We start from the raw sequence: 19,578 nt of genomic DNA on the forward strand, positions 1-19,578 counted from the left end.
CATGCAACAATTAGCTATATTTTGACACAAAATTTTGAATTTTGAATTTTCCCAAATGCTTCTGAGATTTCAGAAGCTTGCTGGGTTTATTAGCTAGTTAGCTAGCTAGCACTTTCTAGCTAAACATACATACATGTTTGTAGATACATAGTTCAGGGCTCTCAAGTTTTGAAGACAGGCAAGCGTGACATCTCTTTTTTTTTATTTGTTGTTGCGTTAAATCTTACCCAGATTGGCTACTGTGTCGCCTCTTTTTTGATTGGCTGATAAGTGTCAGGCTCGACTAAGAACTCCAGGGGAGGCGGTTCTATAGAGACAGCGGTGCGGACAGATACATTTTGGGTGCTGCGGCATATTAAATATATGATAAATAGTCAAAAGGTTTTTCTGCGTGAGAAATACGATGTGTGGCGGGAGAGCGTGAGAAAAGACCGACATGCGTGACTGTCACTCTCAATGCGTGACACTTGACAGCCCTGATAGTTATATAGCTATCTAGAAAGACATCCCTTAACACAAGATCCTGAACATTTCCTGCCTGCTTTATGAGCGCTTAAATATACATGGTATGGCATCATTACGTCAATAGAGCTTTCATACTGGAAAGTATTAAAAGATCTGTCTAACTATTCTGGTTTTTAGCTAGTTTAATTTCAGTAGCTTGTTAGCTTGATAATTCATACATGTTTTTCATACATATTTTTCCCAGTATGAGGCTGTATGAGTGCTTAAATATAAATCTAATGACATAAGTATAATGGACCTTTCATACTGAAAAATATTTAAAGATCTGTGACTACTTTGGGTCACTCGGTTTTTTCCTGTACAGTTACTACACAGTTTGAATGTTGAATTTTAATCTCAAATATCTTTCTAGGTGTTGGATCATATGATTTTGCATCCAGAAACTCAGCCAAAACTCATTCCACGTGATGCCCACACTCAGCTACAGGCTAAAGATGTAAAAGCCATACCCATGCCATGTTTGTTACTCATTTGGTGGTTATCCAAAAGAGCAATTCTAGTATATTTCCAGATAGGGCAAGACTTATACATTGTGGAAATGGCCCAAGTCCAGGAATAGTAGCTGGCATCCTATCAAAATGAAAAAAAAGAGTAAAAGTGAAGCTGAGAGGATCTGTATTAAACAAACAAACAAACAAACAAACAAACAAACAAACAAACAAACAAACAAATAAATGAAAAGTTGCCAAGCATTCAAAAAATGCTGAGCATTTAAACAAAGGTCAGTCAATATATCAGTAAACATATGGTTAAATGAATATGGCAAAACGTTTATGGTTCAAACTTGCCTCACGGCTGTAAAACCGTCCCCGTGTCTTAGGCAAATGTACTGGATAAGAGGCACATCTAGGTGTTTCTGCATTTTAGCATGTCGGCATGCTGACACAGACTGTGTTTTTACAACAAGAACCCTGAAACTTTAATCAAATCTAAATACAAGAACACGTTATACAGTATGTCAAATTTGATTATCTGCATGCACCTCCAAAGGACAGAGCATTTTACTCACCTAGAAATACAACGGCTGCTTTAATGTCGAACCGCAGGTGCTTTCCCTCGCCGTTTTTCCACAAAGGCCACACTTCACATTCTTTTATAGGCCACTGCGGGGACATGTCTCAGCCCCTGAAGGCTTGCCAGTGTGCTTACAATTACTGCATTTCTGTTTTCTTTCTTCTCTGGAGATGCAGTGGCACAGATTTCTGTGGAAGAAAGTCGGTTTGATTAGCGCTCCTAACCATCTGATTGCAATCCTTCATGGATAAATTCTCTTGATTGAGTGCCATACTGTGATAAAAAGGATGCTAAAACCTGATTGTAATCACAGTTTGTTTTACAAGAAAGAATCAGTGTTATTCATGGTTGGTCTATAGCATAGAGCGCTCTGCAGCAGTGATCAAGAAACTATTTGCTTGTTTCAGCGAGAGACATTAACCCAATCTATGAACAAAAGCTAGCAGAAATGTGTATAGTGTCATGTGGATAATGCTAACAAGCCAGTTTACTGTCAATATAGGCCAGGCTTAATTGCTTGTTTATTAAATACTAGACTGGTAATACCTTATAAAGTGGGAGCTCCATGTTTTCACTGATGTTTCCGCCCCTGTTTAGTCTTTGCCAGTTTCCATTAATCCTTCTTTATTTATCGCATCTGGTTTCAGTTACAGTATTGATTTATGTATGTATTTATCTCCTTGTGTGTTTTGAGTCATTTATCGCCTCATGTTCCCTGTTCGCTGTACTATATTTTTTGACCACAGTCTTATCTTGACCTGCCTTTTGACTTTGCCTCTTTTTGGTTTTGTTCCTAGCCTAGCCTTTTATACTCTGTTGTTTACTATGTTTAGACCAGAGCCTCCCTTTTACTGTATTTTGTCCCTGTCATGCCCTTGATGACCAGTTTTTCCATGTTTTGATCACAGCCTGTTTTCTGCCTGGTATTTTTGTATCTGTTTGTTTGGGTTATATAGATAAAGCGCCTACATGCACTTGTGGCCTCTCAATCTGTCCTTCTATCCCTGTGGTCATCTGACAACTCTTAGTAGATATTTATTAAATGTTTGCAGAAAGAGTCCCTAAAATGTCAGTAAGATTTCTGCTAAAGGAAAGGATTTCAGCAGCTTTGCTCATATTCCCATCAAAACTTAAAAAAAAAAAAAAAAAATACAAAATTTTATAATAGGAGACTCTTAATAATTGCCAGAGCCTGTTCATGAAGACAGAATAAATTCCCAACAAAAATAAATAAATAAATAAATAAACATTAGACGAAAGCTTAGGTCATGTAATTTAGAGACACCTTAGTTGTAGGATATAATAGAGCAATAATAGAGCTACGGATCAGCACTCACCAGAAATGAGGAACGATGGATAATGAAGAATGAATAAATGAGTCAAGGGTAAAAAATCAAGTATGAGTATGAGATCCCATTCACATGTAATTGATAGGGGACAAGCATAAAATACACAGCCGTGCTTAAGATATGAGATGCATGAGTGGGTGGGTGGGCTCTCAAGGTAAGGGATTAAGTTTCTCCCATTAAGTTTCAGTAGCTTCTATGTTCTAGATTTCCATATATTTAAACAGGAATGAACTTGTACTGCTGTGAGGAGACTTTACAATGTCAAAGACCTACAGTACGTAGAACCAGAAAAGTATGGGAAAGAGTACAGGTAAATGATGTGTTTAAACTTTTCCTTAGGGAGATGGAGCTCAGAGTAAAGAACATTCAGGACTTGGATAACATGATGAAACCTAAGATGAAAATCAAATGGCAAATAAATCACTCTCGTCTCTTTACTGGCATAAGAATTTTCCCACCCACTCCTACAAAACATTTGACTAATCCCATCCACTCCTACAGAAGGTTTGTCCAATAGAGTGAGGCAAAGATGAAGCATCTTTGTAGGCCAACTGGAAAGCTAGCATTACTCAGGTTCCATGAAAAAAATCCAACATTGACTTATGTATTATAGCAGAACATACGCTCTGTAATAACAAAAATTTCATTCCAAAACAAACACATCTTTATTTATTTTGAAGCCTAAATTTAATCACCAGAATTAAACTGCTAAAGTTAAGCTATAAACAAAGTTCACCACACACAGGTGAATAGCTTCAAACTCACAACCACTAAGCTTCAGACAACTCTTTCAATCTTTATTTAAAAACATGTGATAATCCCTGCTAAGGATCCACTGTGCTCTTTTTGTGGATGAATCTGAATAAATAAAAAGTATGAGTTCACTGTTGGCATAAACACGATGAGATTGTAGTAGTTTAAAATCCCAGACAACCTCTGTTCTGCTTTTTAACTAATTGTTAGCAACCTCCTTTTTCAAGCTTAGAAATGTGTGTTTGGGGTGTTACTGATGTCTTTTATATCACAGAATAAGAATGGCTGATGCAATACATAGTGAAATGAAACAACGTACCTCTAAAACCTTGATTCTACATAAAGATACAGAACTACACAAGGTAACAGAAGTAAGGGCTGAAAAGTAAAAAATAAACCTGTCACATAAAAAAGAAATATAGATGAAAATAAATGTCTGGTTATCTTGTCTTAAAAACTGGCCTTATTTTAGACATTTAAGACTCATAAAAAAAAAAACACTTGTTGACTACAGGATGATGTAATCCTAAGTTCCAAAATTTTCAAGTTTTTGGATACATTCCTTTATCCTTTCCCGCCTGCACCGACAGATATTTTGACCAATCCTGCTTGCACCCTCAGACGTTCCGACCAATTCTGCTTGCACCCTCAGACTTTTCAACCAATCCTGCTTGCACCCTTAGACGTTCCGACCAATCCTGCTTGCACCCTCAGAAGCTATGGCCAACCATGCACAAACAACCACAGTGATAGATTCACCCACTTACTAAGGATTAATAAATGTAAATTTTAATCACTTTATGTGCCACACAAGCAACCTACTCCAATATGCTTCCATGTGAGTCATCACTTTGGTCTTTCTTTGTCCTCCATGCTTCCTATCACACACACACACACACACACACACACACACACACACACACACACACACACACACACACACACACACACACACACACACACACACACACACACACACACACAGGCAAGTAAAACCTTTTGCCCTTGTAACTATTTCACTGTGTCCCACAGGATCCTAATTCCAATGCACACCTCCAGCTTGAATGGCTGGAGTGACTAAGAGTCATTAATAAATTACGTTACTATCCCTACAGCTAGATGATGCCTGGATAGTATTGTTTCAATTATATTTGTTATTTAGTATGATATGCAGCCATATGTTATACATTCAAAATGTAAATATATTCTACCCATGATCTAGATTTTTCTCAGTACTTGTAAAAGCTTAGAAAAAAAATCACTTAAACCCAGACTCTATGTACCAAAAACACTGGAAAATGTAGCTGTAGAAATGCCAGCACTGTCCTGTAGTGTATGAATTACCTACAAAATATTTACACGGTTTATATTTTTTATCATGACATCACACAACATTTTTATCTCTGTTCACCGGGTGGCCTGTTTGCAAGGTGTACGTGTTTAGCATTGAATTTCTTTGGCTCATATGAGAATAGTCACTCCTGGCATTAAGTATTTGTGGTTTTCTCTTTTTACTTAAAAAGAGAAAACCGGAGTAAAAAAAGAGTGTACCGGAGCAAAGAAAACTCTCGCAGTTCCCATAAGTGCTTGCTCATAAGCATCTCAAATCTGAAAGTCCTCAGCATCTTGTCTAATTTTATATCAGATGTGTGGTGATATAAAGTATATAATAATACTGACTGATAATTTCAGGTCTTCCTGACTAACAATACTGCCGGCGGAATGGAACAGTATGATTTGAAGAAGGAGTTAAAGTCATCAAGTCATCAAGAGGATGCTTCACAAGAGAATAATGACAAGTATGACAAGTAATAACTATGTCCTAGATGAGGTTGATGCAGATTAATTAACCCAGCCTTTAAAATCTGTGGCTCTGAAGGATTTGTTTTGGTCAGCCAGCGCTCCTCATCAGTCTCCTGTAAAAGATGCAATCACCTGTACAAAACTGGAACCAAGAAATAATTGGCTGATTTGTTTAGCAGCTTCATAAGAATGGAATAAAGGATATCTCCCTTGAGTGGTGAGACAACAGCAGTAACAGACACAATGCTAATTTGATGACACACAGAAGCTTAAAGAATAAAAAAATACATTTACATTTAACTGAATAATAAAAATAGACAATTTCCAATCTTTTTAAAAAATTTTTTTTATTTTATATTAGAGCCTTCCTATAAAATACAGTAAATAAGCTCAACACTGCATTTTGTTTTATTGACATTGCAAAAGCTGTGTCTCATGTCTGGTTAAAAATACTTACAAAATGCACCTATTATATTTTATATTCCACGAGTATAACAATTTGCTGCTTCTCCTCTTTCCTTGTCTTACTTTAATCTGAAAGATGATCTTTTTTTTTTAGTAAGACTCCGAGGAAATAGGCAGTGTAACTTGCTTAGAAGTTAGACCGAGGCTTGGGATGGCTTACGAGCTCAACTGACTACTGTGGATGAAATATCAATCATTGCAGATCTGCATTGATACAGTCACTCAAGAGCTTTAAGTGTAAATCCAACTCAGATCTGACATGACAGTAAATCAATGTAATCTGACAGCAGCATGCCTTCATTTAACCACAGAGTTTAGCGACTTGGATTGACAGCACACTTCACCAAAAGAAAATGGTGATGTAGAAAGGGAAAAGCCCAGGCAAAGCTCTGCAGTCACATATTTCACTTGTAATGTACTTTATTAGCATTAGCTTGAAGCAAACAGGCTATTAGACTGCATCAGCATTAGATAACTAGGCCGTTCTAACTTCATTGACTTGACTTAATAAAGTTGTTTGAATACATTAACGTTAAAAAGATTACGGATGGTAAGTACAGTAGAGGCAGAACTGATTGATGATTATATGCTCAATATGTTTGTAATGGTCTAGAATCACTAATTCACTGCATGGTTCCCAGTACATAAAATAAAGTGTCTGTCAGTGTCTGTAGAAAAGCTTTTCAATGTTCAGCAGTTATTGTAATGAAGGTGTCAATCCAGTGCCTGCCAGTCATAGAAAAGAAGGTATGGCTTCAATGCTCAACAGCCCATTGTTATATCTGTGACATCAGTGCCTTTCAGACCCAGTACATAATTAAAGAAGGTGTAGCCTCAGTGTCTGTCTTTTTCAGTAAAGTAGGAGAGTCCTCAGTGCCTTCAGTTCAAGTAAATATGATGCTGCCTCATTGCTGGCCAGTTCCAGTAAAGTGCAAAAGAAGTGTGGCTTCTATGCCAGTTAGTCCCAGTACTGGAGGTCCGGCCTCAGTGTCTGTCAGTCCCAGTAAATTAGGTTCTTCCTCAGTGTCTGTCAGTCCCAGTAATGGAGGTCCGGCCTCAGTGTCTGTTAGTCCCAGTAATGGAGGTCCAGCCTCAGTGTCTGTTAGTCCCAGTAATGGAGGTCCAGCCTCAGTGTCTGTCAGTCCCAGTAATGGAGGTCCGGCCTCAGCGTCTGTCAGTCCCAGTACCGGAGGTCCGGCCTCAATGTCTGTCAGTCCCAGTAAATTAGGTTCTTCCTCAGTGTCTGTCAGTCCCAGTAATGGAGGTCCGGCCTCAGTGTCTGTTAGTCCCAGTAATGGAGGTCCAGCCTCAGTGTCTGTTAGTCCCAGTAATGGAGGTCCAGCCTCAGTGTCTGTCAGTCCCAGTAATGGAGGTCCAGCCTCAGTGTCTGTCAGTCCCAGTAATGGAGGTCCGGCCTCAGTGTCTGTCAGTCCCAGTACCGGAGGTCCGGCCTCAATGTCTGTCAGTCCCAGTAAATTAGGTTCTTCCTCAGTGTCTGTCAGTCCCAGTAATGGAGGTCCGGCCTCAGTGTCTGTTAGTCCCAGTAAATTAGGTTCTTCCTCAGTGTCTGTCAGTCCCGGTAAAGGAAGTCTTGCCTCAATGTCTATCAGTCCATATGAAGAAGTGGCCTCTCAATCTTATCAAAGGAAAAAAGTAGGTGTGGCCACAGGTCCTATTAACAGAGATAGCCCCAATACCTGTAATTGCATAGTGATTGTTAGTCCTAGTGGAAGTGTGACTTGTTCAAACTGTATGTTGTAGGAATTAAATATGTCTTCATTTTCATTTTTTTGTTCATAGCAAAATTCAATACTCAGTGAAAATGTCCTTTTCTTGTTTCATTGTTTGAACTGCTTTGGAGCTGTAGAAAGGAAACATAATAGCCCAGAACAAAGCATTTATAAAAACACAAATACTTATTTCTGGTGACTTGTGACAGCAATATTGTTTTGTCCTGTTGGTCACAAACACAAACAAACCACCACAATCAAAGCTAACGCCACAGCAATAGAAACTGAGCCTTTAAAAACACTAGCATCTGGCAGGCAAAGCTCGAAGAGTGGACCAGTCGTTTTTATTAATATAGAAACCATCAGCGCTCATGCCAACCTTGAAAAAGTCTCAGAGCTGGAAGAGCTCACAGACTGACTATAAAATAGAGCATGGAGCTGTCTATGTTGCAATGCTAATAAAGCAGGAGTCTCTAGAGAGGGCAGCTGCACTGGGAGACTTTCATACACAGCACAGCATTTTGCATTTCCATTTATTTCCATATCTTCCTTTAATATCTGACAATGTCCTCTTCACATGGCATGGCAAAAAATATCATGTAGACCACCGACAGCCACCAATTAGGACCCTCCAGTATGTCAATCCAGAATGCTCTAACTCTTACGGTAGCATAGTAATATTGAAGTGTTTGATCCTGTATATGTATATGGAAATAAGTGTAGCTATGCACAGGCAGATCGGTGTACAATGTGTAGGATGTATCCGAAGCTATTGTGTACAGCATATGAAATAAATACCAGTATTTTGCCAGGTCTTACGCACAAATTTACAACTTCTTGTATGAAAGCTTTTGGGACTCCAGGATAAAATGGCTACTGAGGATGAATAAACAACAACAACAAAGAAAAGCTTTTGCACAGTATTACATGTGCACAGCATCGACAGTATAAGTGTTTTGAAGTGTGACTGTTTGCTGCTAAGGCAATCCCTAACACTCTTAAATAGGCAATATTGTCTCAATTAGTCTTGCTGATATGCTGTCTCACTGATGGATCCCAGCTGCCTTGTGTGTGTGTGTGTGTGTGTGTGTTAGTGTTGGCCTGCTTAAATTTGTGATGATTTGCATTTTGCATTTGTAACACTTTACACGGCCATTTGGTTGCATAATTTTCCGCTCGTGTTTTCTTTATCGGCTCTATTATTCCTTGCTTTATTGTGGTTTGGGGGGCGTGCGGATCGGACGGTGTGTGAGCTGGAGTGTGTGATTAATGGGGCCTATTATACCGCTGAGTGAGGTAAAATTACACCGCACAGTCAGAGCTACCTCGGCGCAGACTATCCACATCATGCTGATCTTTAATTGATGGCTAATTTCAGCATCGCCAAAGAAAGGCCTTTGGAGATTTACCGTTTTTTTTTTTTTTTTTTATATATATATAAAAAATATATATATAATATATATAAATATATATATAAATAGAGTCAACCAGCAATACTGCTGTTGTGATCTTATCCAATTATCAGACTATTTCCTTAATTTCTTTATAGCTCTCTTTATTGTGCTCATTTAAATTATAACACACTAGGGGAACTATAATTTGTTTTTTTTTAAAAAGGAGGAACGTTAGACAAAATTGCAGTTGTTACTTTAATTAAGTGCATATAAAATCATTTGCTATTTAACTTTTGCTGTTTAAAAAACTATTTATTTCTTATGTGCTTCATTTCTTGCTTGTTGTGTCCAGATTAAACAGCTCTGGTGAGTTATTTATACCTGGATATTGCTCGATTGTTATACTAGACAAGATTTCAAATCATCAAAAACATTTTCAGTATGTCCGAGAGATTGTGTAAGAATGGAAATAGGCTACCTGAATGTTTTTTTTTTTTTTTAAGTATAGTGTTTATAAAATTTTGTAAATGGACCAGGTATTCACTAATAAACCATAATCATATCAGAAAGGTCTTTATTGCCAAGTATGTTTTCACATACGAGGAATTTGTTCTAGTAAAGAAGCTCCACAGTGTAAACAGAATGGCAATGATAAGAAATAAACACATATATAATAGACAGTTGTATGTACAGTGGAAAAAATGTGCAAATTAAAAAATAACTGTGCAAATTGAAGTATAGATGTGCAGATTCAAATATAGATGTGCAAATTGAAATACTGCATACATGAGTTTGTGTAAACAGTGTAAGAATATTTACGTCAGGGTCAGAGTGTACAAGTCCAGTTCCTGAGGGTCGGAGTGTAGCACGGCTTGGGGATTTCTTGGTGATTACGGGAACAGACAAGAGTTTGGATTCAGGAGCAGGTTTATTGATGCAAATGCCAAAGCAGAAAATCCACAGAGCAAAGACAGGCCCGAATGTGTAAGCAGGCAGAGGTTCAGCTGAACAGTCTACAGGCTAGCCTACACAAAACAAACTCAATAAACTGAACCAACCAGCTCAAGATCAGACCAGTGGACTGAGCAGTAAAGGCTTGGTACCCTCATCGGTGATTAGCTAGAAGAGATAATGTGAAATGAGCTGAGCTTTGTGGAGTGTATTTTATAGTGAGAAAGTGTTTGCAAAAAAGGGTCATAAAACAGATCAGGTGATGCATCTTGGAGTTGTTTCAGTGGTGGCTTTGAATTGTTGATTTGAAAGTCTGGTTTCAAGCCCCAGCAAACCCAAAGCTGTGACTCTTAACCCTTTCTGCTCCAGGGGTGTTGTATCATAGCTGCCCCTGCTCTCTAGTCCCAACCTCCGAGGTACAGTAGGAGTTAGGAAGAAATGTATTCTGCTATAATGTAATGTGTATCAAGAATAATTTTGTTCTTCTTCTTTTAGTTTGGTATTTGGGTAAATTGCTTTGCTTCTGGGAGATGGAGTTACATTTTAAATAGATTTTTATGTCATTTGGCAGATGCTTTTATCCAGAGCCTCTTACAGAAGTGCTTTGAAGCCTCATTCAATAAATACCTCCTGAACCTGGTACACTCTCTCACAGACTAACAGTACTATTAGTCAAAAAGAAACCCTGTTGAGAAGTTATTATAGTAGGAAAAACACACAGACAATAAGGATCTTTTAAAAATAAGTTCTTTTCAGTTCGGTTTGCAGATTGAGTGAATGTGCACACCTACTGAACCTGCTAATCAGCTTAACCGAATTAGGTCTGTGACGAGGGACATCATCGAAAGCTGCTCCAGAGTCTAGACAAGGCTATGCTATTTCTAAGAATAAGAACTCTATTAAACTGGATTCAGTTATGTCTCGAGTACAATACTCGCTTTTGATTTGAGGAGATAATCGAACCTGATTAAAAATAAAGAGAACGCAGGACAATGTGCTATGATTCAGGTTTTAGAATAAAGAAAAAAATTCTTTCACTGCACCTTGTCAACATCTGCTGATCATGACAGAAAGCCTTCACCTGATTTGTAAGGAAAATGACTGAAGGGAGCAAAACCAATTCATTTGTTGAATCCTTACTCTACCCATGGTCCATTGTTGATGACCCTGCATATGTTTTGTATTTTGTTCTGTGCTTTTCAACAGCAATCTGGATGTGAATTACCCGATCCATATTGCTGTTGAAAAGCACCGAACAAAATACAAAACATATGCAGGGTCATCAACAATGGACCATGGGTAGAGTAAGGATTTAACAAATTGTTGTATTACTGTAAAGAATACTGTACAAAATTTATTGCTGTAGTTCAACAACTCTCTGCTTCTGAAGCAGAACCTCACCGAGAAAGTGAAGAGTTCTTGATAGAGATGTGTCTGTGTATTCTGTACATCTCGTTCAAAACGAGCCACATCTTAGTCCCTTAGTCCAAAATGATAAGTTGATGTTCATCCTATTTATAACCGTAGCTTGTAGTTAGATGCTTAACTTGGACCTTTTGTAGACAAGGATTTTTATTTAGCTGGACTTTGACAAACTAGAAATAAATCCTTAAAAGATTCGGAAGCTTTCAGCTCTGGGTTTCTATCTCACGAATGAGATGGAGATTTTTTTTTTGCCACATCACATTCAAAAGCAAGATCAGGTAGACTAGGGACCACTTGTGCAGTCACAGTGATGACAGTACAAGCGAGCGCATCGTCGTTACGGTGAGCACTGACATCACCGTTCGACATATAAAAAGTGCTTGGATTAACTCCGACTTCAATTTCAGCTTGCTTTAGACAAAAACTCGCACAACAAAACAAAAAAAAAAACAAAAGAAGAAACCTTGTGATGTTACCTAAGCAACAAAAAAAAATCGTTGTATATTATCAGAAAGCAGAAGTCCTTCTCTTCGCTCTGATGTTTTTGCAAACAGGGTTTTAGAAACAAAAAGCATTGAATGGTGATAAATAAAAGAATATAACGTTGCTCTTAACACCAAGGAATAACTTTAGTTAGATTTTGGTTACTAGGCATGTACTCAAGAGCCCCAGGCATTTGACTGACATGCACAGGATTGGAAAGAAATTAGGCTGTTAAACACAAAATCATATACAAAATACAAGCCAAATGTAAAAGTCTGAATCTGAAATACACTGGGAAATGTTATAGGTGTGAGTTTCTGAATTTGTAACCGATGAACAGGCATTTAGCTCCTAACTGATTGTACAGTAAGTTTACCTAGATAAACTCTACGATAAAAGAGAGGAAGAAGCCTCAACATGTGGTCACTACTGGGCATTGAGTCTGAGCTTGTTAACAAGCTGGACTGGGTTGAATATGGTGGATGAATTTAAGATGAAAAAGAAAGAAGCCAGCAACCTCACGTAAGCCTGAATTCTGCCTGGCTCCAGGATTTATAAATCTGTCCCTGCTCCCATTAAGGTCTTTTTGGTAGCGCTGGTGAGAAATTTACAAAGAATATTACCCTTACTTAACGCTGTACCAGTGATCAGAAAAAAAAAATGCAGTTCTAGATTTGTTTATGGCAAAATTTCCTGTAATGAAAAAAGCCCATGCAAAAGTTTAGCCCCCATTTTGAAACGCATAGTCATTTCCTTGCATATCAGAGAGTCCTGATCTGCACAAATCCCTTCAAAACTTCATCCACATCTCCATACCACAGAGAAAAATCTGCTCTATATTTGCACAGCAAGTCCTCTGGTTGATAGCACTAACTTTCCAAAAGTGACACCAGAGTTCGCCGCTCTAATCATTCTGAGGTCTGATCCGAGTGAAGCGGCAGAATGTAATTATAGAGGATCTTCGAGGCAGGTCTGCACCTGCTGCCATCTGCCCAGGAGAGAGATAATTACTGGACCTGCCCTTCAAGGGCGCTGGGCGCTTTAGAGATGAAGCATAGTGGTGCTGGTAGGGAACGAGAACGGATGAGAGCTTTCTTCTACAGCACTGGGTTTTTCCTGCTCAAGGCCTTCCGTTGTCATTAATCCACTTCCACACCATTAATCATCATTAACGTTGTGCCGGTCTGCTCACACACTCTGCCGTGTACGTGGATTACCAGGCCTGTCTGCCTCGCATGCTAAACTTTATTCTGTCTTTCGTACCGCTGTGATAATACGACTCTGAGACAGTAGTGAGTAAGGAATAGAGGAGAAATGAAGGATTAATCTCTGCAGTGCAATTAATTACTGTGCTCTAAAGCATCGTTTCAACTGTTATTCCAGATGTTAGGCTTGCTACTGTATATTTATACATTCTGGGGCTGTGTTAATCTTTTACTGAAGTGATAGTTTGCAATATTGATCATCGAACACAACTTCTTATAATTAAAGAGCTTTTTACACCACACGTAACTCTGGGTTTTCATCGATCTACTGTATATGAACTTTTACCCCCAGGTAGAGGAACGTTAGTCATTATAAGCAGGGTTAGCATAACTTTTTAGCCGGACTTACGAATATATGCTTCGAATCAGGGATTGCATGTGAAACAATGTAGTGTTAGAATATTATCATCAAATGCTTAGCAACAGAAATTCAACAGTGTGTCCCCATAATATGGTGGATAAACATAAACAAAGATAGAGCTAAGGACTTAGTGAGTAGTCCTGGGTCTTCACGGGTCCACTTAGATCCGAATACCCGAAGTCCGACCTGAGCGGGTTCGGGTCTAAAAGTTTCACGTGTGCCTCGGACACGGGTCGGGTATAATAATAGCGTCATCGGGTCTCGGGTAATTTAAAACGAATGTGTTTTTACCGAACCAACCCGAGAAGACACGAACTACTGTATCTCGTGTGTGTGCATCGACTCGACTCCTGTTCCAGCCTCTCCTCTGTTTGCCAAGACCGCTTGCGACATGTGGCTGGCGACGTGTGGCTGGCGGTAAGATAATTTCCGTTGAAACAGACCTGTCAATCAATTTCGAATCCACTCTGTAGTGGTTACTTTAGTGTAGAGTTACGCAACATTCGGGTCCAGTCGGGTCGGGTCTTTCGTTAAAAATAAATAAATAAATTATATATATATATATATATGCATAATATATATATATATATATATATATTATGCACGTCGGGTTTGGGTAAAAAGTGATTGGGGTCACTTCGGGTCGGGTACATTTCTTTAGACCCGAGAAGACCTCTAGTCCTAGCCACATAAAGTGCATCTGTGCAACCTGGTGCAAACTGTGCAGGAGAAAAGACAATGCAAACAAAAAAAATACAAGACAATACACAAAAGACAATACACAAAAACAGTGTATGTTCAATCAATATTGCCTGTAGAGAAATACTGGAATGAAGACATTAGAATTATAGCAGCACTGAACATAACGAAAAATGTTCAGTACAAAAATATGTGACACGGATATCAAATGCCTGGTTAACTACATAATAAAGCTTAAAAAACAAAGCTGTGAATATAACAGTACCTGCTAAGGTGCAGAATAGAAGACCTGTCTTTTTTTTCGTCACCGATACAAAAGCGTGAGACAAGCCGTTATTTCATGCGGTCGTGCACCGTATTTACGCAGCCATGGTTGTTAACTCTGCAAATATGCAAATAAGAACATTAAGTCAGCGTTTAAAAATATATAATGTGAAATATCAGCTTAGGAATACTATGAAACAAGATAACCCAGGATTCTGTTTACTTGGAGTTTACAATGACCCAGGGGAACAATTTCAATGTGTAAAGCCATTTTTTATGTTACACGAGGTGAACAGATATATCACATGAAAAAGGGCTGTGATTTTTTTAGCGAATAAATCACAGTTACAAGCACAGGTGCACCGTTGAGTTATATTAGACCGGTTGCCAACTAACAGCATGCATCAGCCTGATTATTAACACTTTCAGATGTGAGATTTCAAAACATGAAGCAACCGAAGAGGCTACGGTGGGAGACCAGACTAATGGCTCTATCAGAGAAACTGGAAAACTTAATGTCTTAAAAAAAAAAAGGAAACACCAGAGAGGAACAGCTGCTAAACATACTGAAAGTACAACCTATTCTCTTTATAAAAGTCCAATGTGTAACCCCCCCCCCCCCCTCAACAAATGACACCATTTACATAATACTAAACCATTAGGAGAAAAAAATAGAAGGTTTTTTCTTAAAATATGATCCTGCATCGGGTGTGTGTGTGTGTGTGTGTGTGTGTTAGCACGTTTGCCTCACACCTCCAGGGTTAGGGGTTTGATTCCCGCCTCCGCCTTGTGTGTGTGGAGTTTGCATGTTTTCCCCGTGCCTCGGGGGTTTCCTCTGGGTACTCCGGTTTCCTCCCCCGGTCCAAAGACATGCATGGTAGGTTGTTTGGCATCTCTGGAAAATTGTCCATAGTGTGTGAGTGTGTGAGTGAATGAGAGTGTGTGTGCCCTGTGATGGGTTGGCACTCCGTCCAGGGTGTATCCTGCCTCGATGCCGATGACACCTGAGATAGGCACAAGCTCCCCGTGACCCGAGAAGTTCGGATAAGCGGTAAAAAATGAATGAATGAATGAATGAATGAATATTCAAGGCAAGGACATTACAAAGGCAGCGCTTAGAGAACACCATCTGAGTCAGTTTTATAGTGAAATATTAAAAAAGGTTTCAACTCTAATATTAAAAAATAGGGAAATTAGTTGCAACCTAAATCCAAAATATTAAAATGAAATCAGTCACCCAAGCATTTTTTTTAAGAACTGAAGGTCTGAAGACTATTAAGACAATATCCAGATAAATTAGGACATCAACAAACATTTGTTTTAGACAAAAAATCAACATGGACAATATTGAGAACCATGACACTCTTTTTTAGATGGTGCTATCGTTTCTTTCAGAGATATAAAAGAAAAGATAAGAAATCTCTAAATTGAAGCCTTGTCCCAAAAAGTAGCTTAAGATCTGATGTTTGAGAGACAGTTGATGGTTATTGTTTGAATTTCACAATAATATCGAGGCGACATCTGTACTGCGGCTTTATTCGATCAGAAACCAATATAACTCCAGAAACAGCTGAAAATCTAATATGTGAACTATACAGTAAGCTGTCTTTGTTTCACAAACAGGTCGCAGTGACTTTCTGGTACAAAGCAACAGAATTGCTGAGACATAGTGCATCCAGTGAACCTCACACCTTAACATACAAGCAGGTTATCTTTCAGTAGCTTCCAGACAAACCTATCTTTAAGCTGTTTAAATGCCACATTGACACAGAAAAGTGTCTGTGTACTGTACGTGTCCAAAGAAAGAAAAGATACAAAGATTGCTTTATAAATCAGACCGTTGAAGTGTTAAGGTTTTAGAAAGTAGTCTACAGCGAGTTGCACTGTGTGGGCAGGTTTTTATATAAGCCAAATCTCTGCACAAGGATAGGAATATCTCAGTTTGAGTTTTGACCTCATGCAGACATTTGGCTGGTCCTCATGTGGAAAAAATTTAACAGGCCTTCAAGCCTGAAATGTAAGGCCATTCAAATTCCAATCCAAAGTACAATAGGCAAATGTAAGGCATATTAAAGCCCGGATTGGATTATTTATGGCAAGGTCATGATGGTGTTATTTCTACTGGTGTATTTCTGGGAATTTTATTTGCATATTGATTGTAAGGCTGAAGGAATCTTTAAGTCATTTCAGTAGATATGACTGTGATTTTTGGACTTTTTCCTGGTCTTGGTCTTAGTCATTGGTTTTGCTGAATATAGTCTTGGACTTGAGTTAAATACAGCATAAAGATGTATTTTCTTTTTGCATGCACAAAGCTCAACAAGAATTAATTCATCATTTTAGCAAACATAGACTAATCCGTGACAAAATGCATGAATGAAACCAACAAGAATTAAAGACTGGACTTGATAAGGATTTGTTGAACTCAGTCTTCTCTTTATTTTTTGTTTTTTAGACTATTCGAGAGCCCTGACTTCCTCATCTCATCTGAACTTGATCTCGCACGTTGTGGACTTTACACAAGCATGACTATAGACCTAATACTTACTTTATCTAACCAGAACAGACATTATAGGAAACACCTATTAGTCTATTCCCATAATGAACTTCATGGGCAAGTTCTAAGAGAGTCAGGAGATTAAATTCAAGAGATTAATAATTACACACAGGATCATGTTAGGAATATATACTGTAGCTAGTTTCTCAGTATTTGAATTTCACCTTGCTAGACAGTATTTTCGAAGATTATTAGCTATTAAGATAGCATTGTTTTCAGCTTCAGCTTGTTTTTTTTGGATTTCCTCCAAAGAGACCAGTGAAAATGCTTAAAGGGTTTTTTTTTTCCATGCTGGAAGTCATGTTTGATAACTTAAATCTACATGTTTTTTTGATGACCGTTACTCGTTAGAATCAATCGTAATATCAATACCAAATCCGACAGCAAAGGACTGACGACAACAGAGCTGCATCTGTACAGGAGTATTGCAAACATATTGAAAAAAGTCAATTACAGTCAATCTGAGGTGTGTTCAGGTCAAAGGTTATGTTCATGTTTACACAATGTTTCTCATATTCAGTAGAGATATGGATGAACTTAAGCTCATTTCTTGGCAGAATTTTGATTCTGTAAATTAGCTGCAAATTTACTTGAGACTTTTTACTGGTGTAAACATCACGGCTTTTTATACTCAAGCATTTGTCAACTTTGAATAAAGTGAAACCTAGAAATGTCAACCATGATTTAGAACTTAATGAGCTAATGAGCTACAAATATAACAAATCAGTCTTTCTGGTAATACATTAACATCAATCTCTTACAATGCCAAAATATCAGCAATACATTAAGTTCAATCTCTTATTTATAGAAATTGTCTCATTTGGTCTATAAAACTTTGAAATTTGAGACAAACCCACAACAAACGTAACATCTGGTGCGACCCACGTTGTAATTAAGCACTTTTCATAACAGTATATTTGTGAGAAAAGCATTAAAACTTGAAATAGACATGTGTTTCATTCATGAACAGCTGAAAATAACATCAGCAGTGTGAGATACGCTAGGATTTAGGCCACTATGATGGAAGGGTCATATTTGAAATTTAAACCTGATTCATGTTCAGTGAAATTGATGCTGACAGTTTTTTTTTTGCTTTCAAGCAGAACATGTCAGGTCTGTATTTAATATGGATAAAACAAAGTCTGTTGTTTAAAATTACAAAAGAAATGGGAAAAATGAATCGCTCCGGGGCATGTAAATGGGCCACATCTAAAAATACACGCCTCCCTGCTCTGTCTGACTAATCCGTGCCAATTGATGAATCACAATGTAATATTTCAGTTTTAATGCAGCTTTGGCTCGGCACACTGCGTCTGTAATCTTCCAGACAGAAAATAGAAAATGTTACAAAATAATAATAGTTTCTGGAATATTCTGCTTTAAGGAATGGTATAAAAAAACAACTCCTAAAGACTCTGAGGTTTGGTCCTGCTCTTAGGTTTCAGGTGATTTTTCAATACGTTTGATATTACAATCTACAGTGTCCTAATTCTCTCATGATATACAGAAACATTTAGAATTTTCTTTCTTTTTAATGTAAAATGTCATTTTAAAGTGTTTTATAGTAATCACATGATCTCTGATCGTGACTTAATATGGAATACTGAGGTTTGCCCTTCAGCATGTGATTTGTAAGAAATTGTCAGAAAAAATAGGATGTGCTTTTATAGTAAATTGATATAAAAAAAAGTACTTATAAATGATCTGTGAAGTGTTCTGACTCGTTGCATCCGAAGACTTGAGGAACCTGGGCCTCCGGCAGCAGTGGGCAGGGGGCGAGATTATCCCACCCAAATTTGGGTCTTGCCCACCCAAAAAAAGTTATAAAATAAAAAATAAAATGCTATTATGTAAAAGCATTTTTAGTGTAATTCATTTTATGTATGTGAACAAGTTAAGGTTTAGTGGAATTTTGTAAAAATTTGCTCTATGGAAAGCTGGATTAGGTGTTGGGACCACTACCACTGATTGCCCACCTATTATTTGTACAATTCATTCATTTATTCATTTTCTACCGCTTATCCGAACTTCTCGGGGCACGAGGAGCCTGTATCTCAGGCGTCATCGGGCATCGAGGCAGGATACACCCTGGACGGAGTGCCAACCCATCGCAGGGCACACACACACACACACACACACACACTCTCATTCACTCACACACTATGGACATTTTTCCAGAGATGCCAATTTAACCTACCATGCATGTCTTTGGACCGGGGGAGGAAACCGGAGTACCCGGAGGAAACCCCCGAGGCACGGGGAGAACATGCAAACTCCACAAAAACAAGGTGGAGGCAGGAATCGAACCCCCAACCCTGGAGGTGTGAGGCAAACGTGCTACGCACTAAGCCACCGTGCCCCCCTTATTTGTACCAGCTCACCCTAATTTAATTGGCTGTGTCGGGGGGTGGGGGATTAACTTATTTCCAGGGATTTCAGAATAGCGTAACAGATATTGCGTCATTGGGCAGGTGTGGCCTATTTGATAATCTAACCCTGACTGTAGTTTTTGGTTGTATATTTATTTTCAAAAATAGCTT

At 38.3% G+C, this 19,578-nt stretch overlaps 1 long non-coding RNA gene across 1 annotated transcript in view; it reads right to left on the minus strand.

Annotated features, from left to right (window-relative positions):
* Positions 1-358: 358 nt before the first annotated feature.
* LOC113635622 overlaps positions 359-19,578 on the minus strand; it is a 42,921-nt gene continuing 23,701 nt past the window's right edge. The window contains exon 3 of the long non-coding RNA XR_003438866.2: positions 359-1,727. This is a non-coding gene — a long non-coding RNA (uncharacterized LOC113635622). The remainder of the gene's footprint in view (positions 1,728-19,578) is intronic.

The sequence above is a fragment of the Tachysurus fulvidraco genome, chromosome 17 (assembly GCF_022655615.1).
Source record: "Tachysurus fulvidraco isolate hzauxx_2018 chromosome 17, HZAU_PFXX_2.0, whole genome shotgun sequence".
NCBI classification, from domain to species: Eukaryota; Metazoa; Chordata; class Actinopteri; order Siluriformes; family Bagridae; genus Tachysurus; species Tachysurus fulvidraco.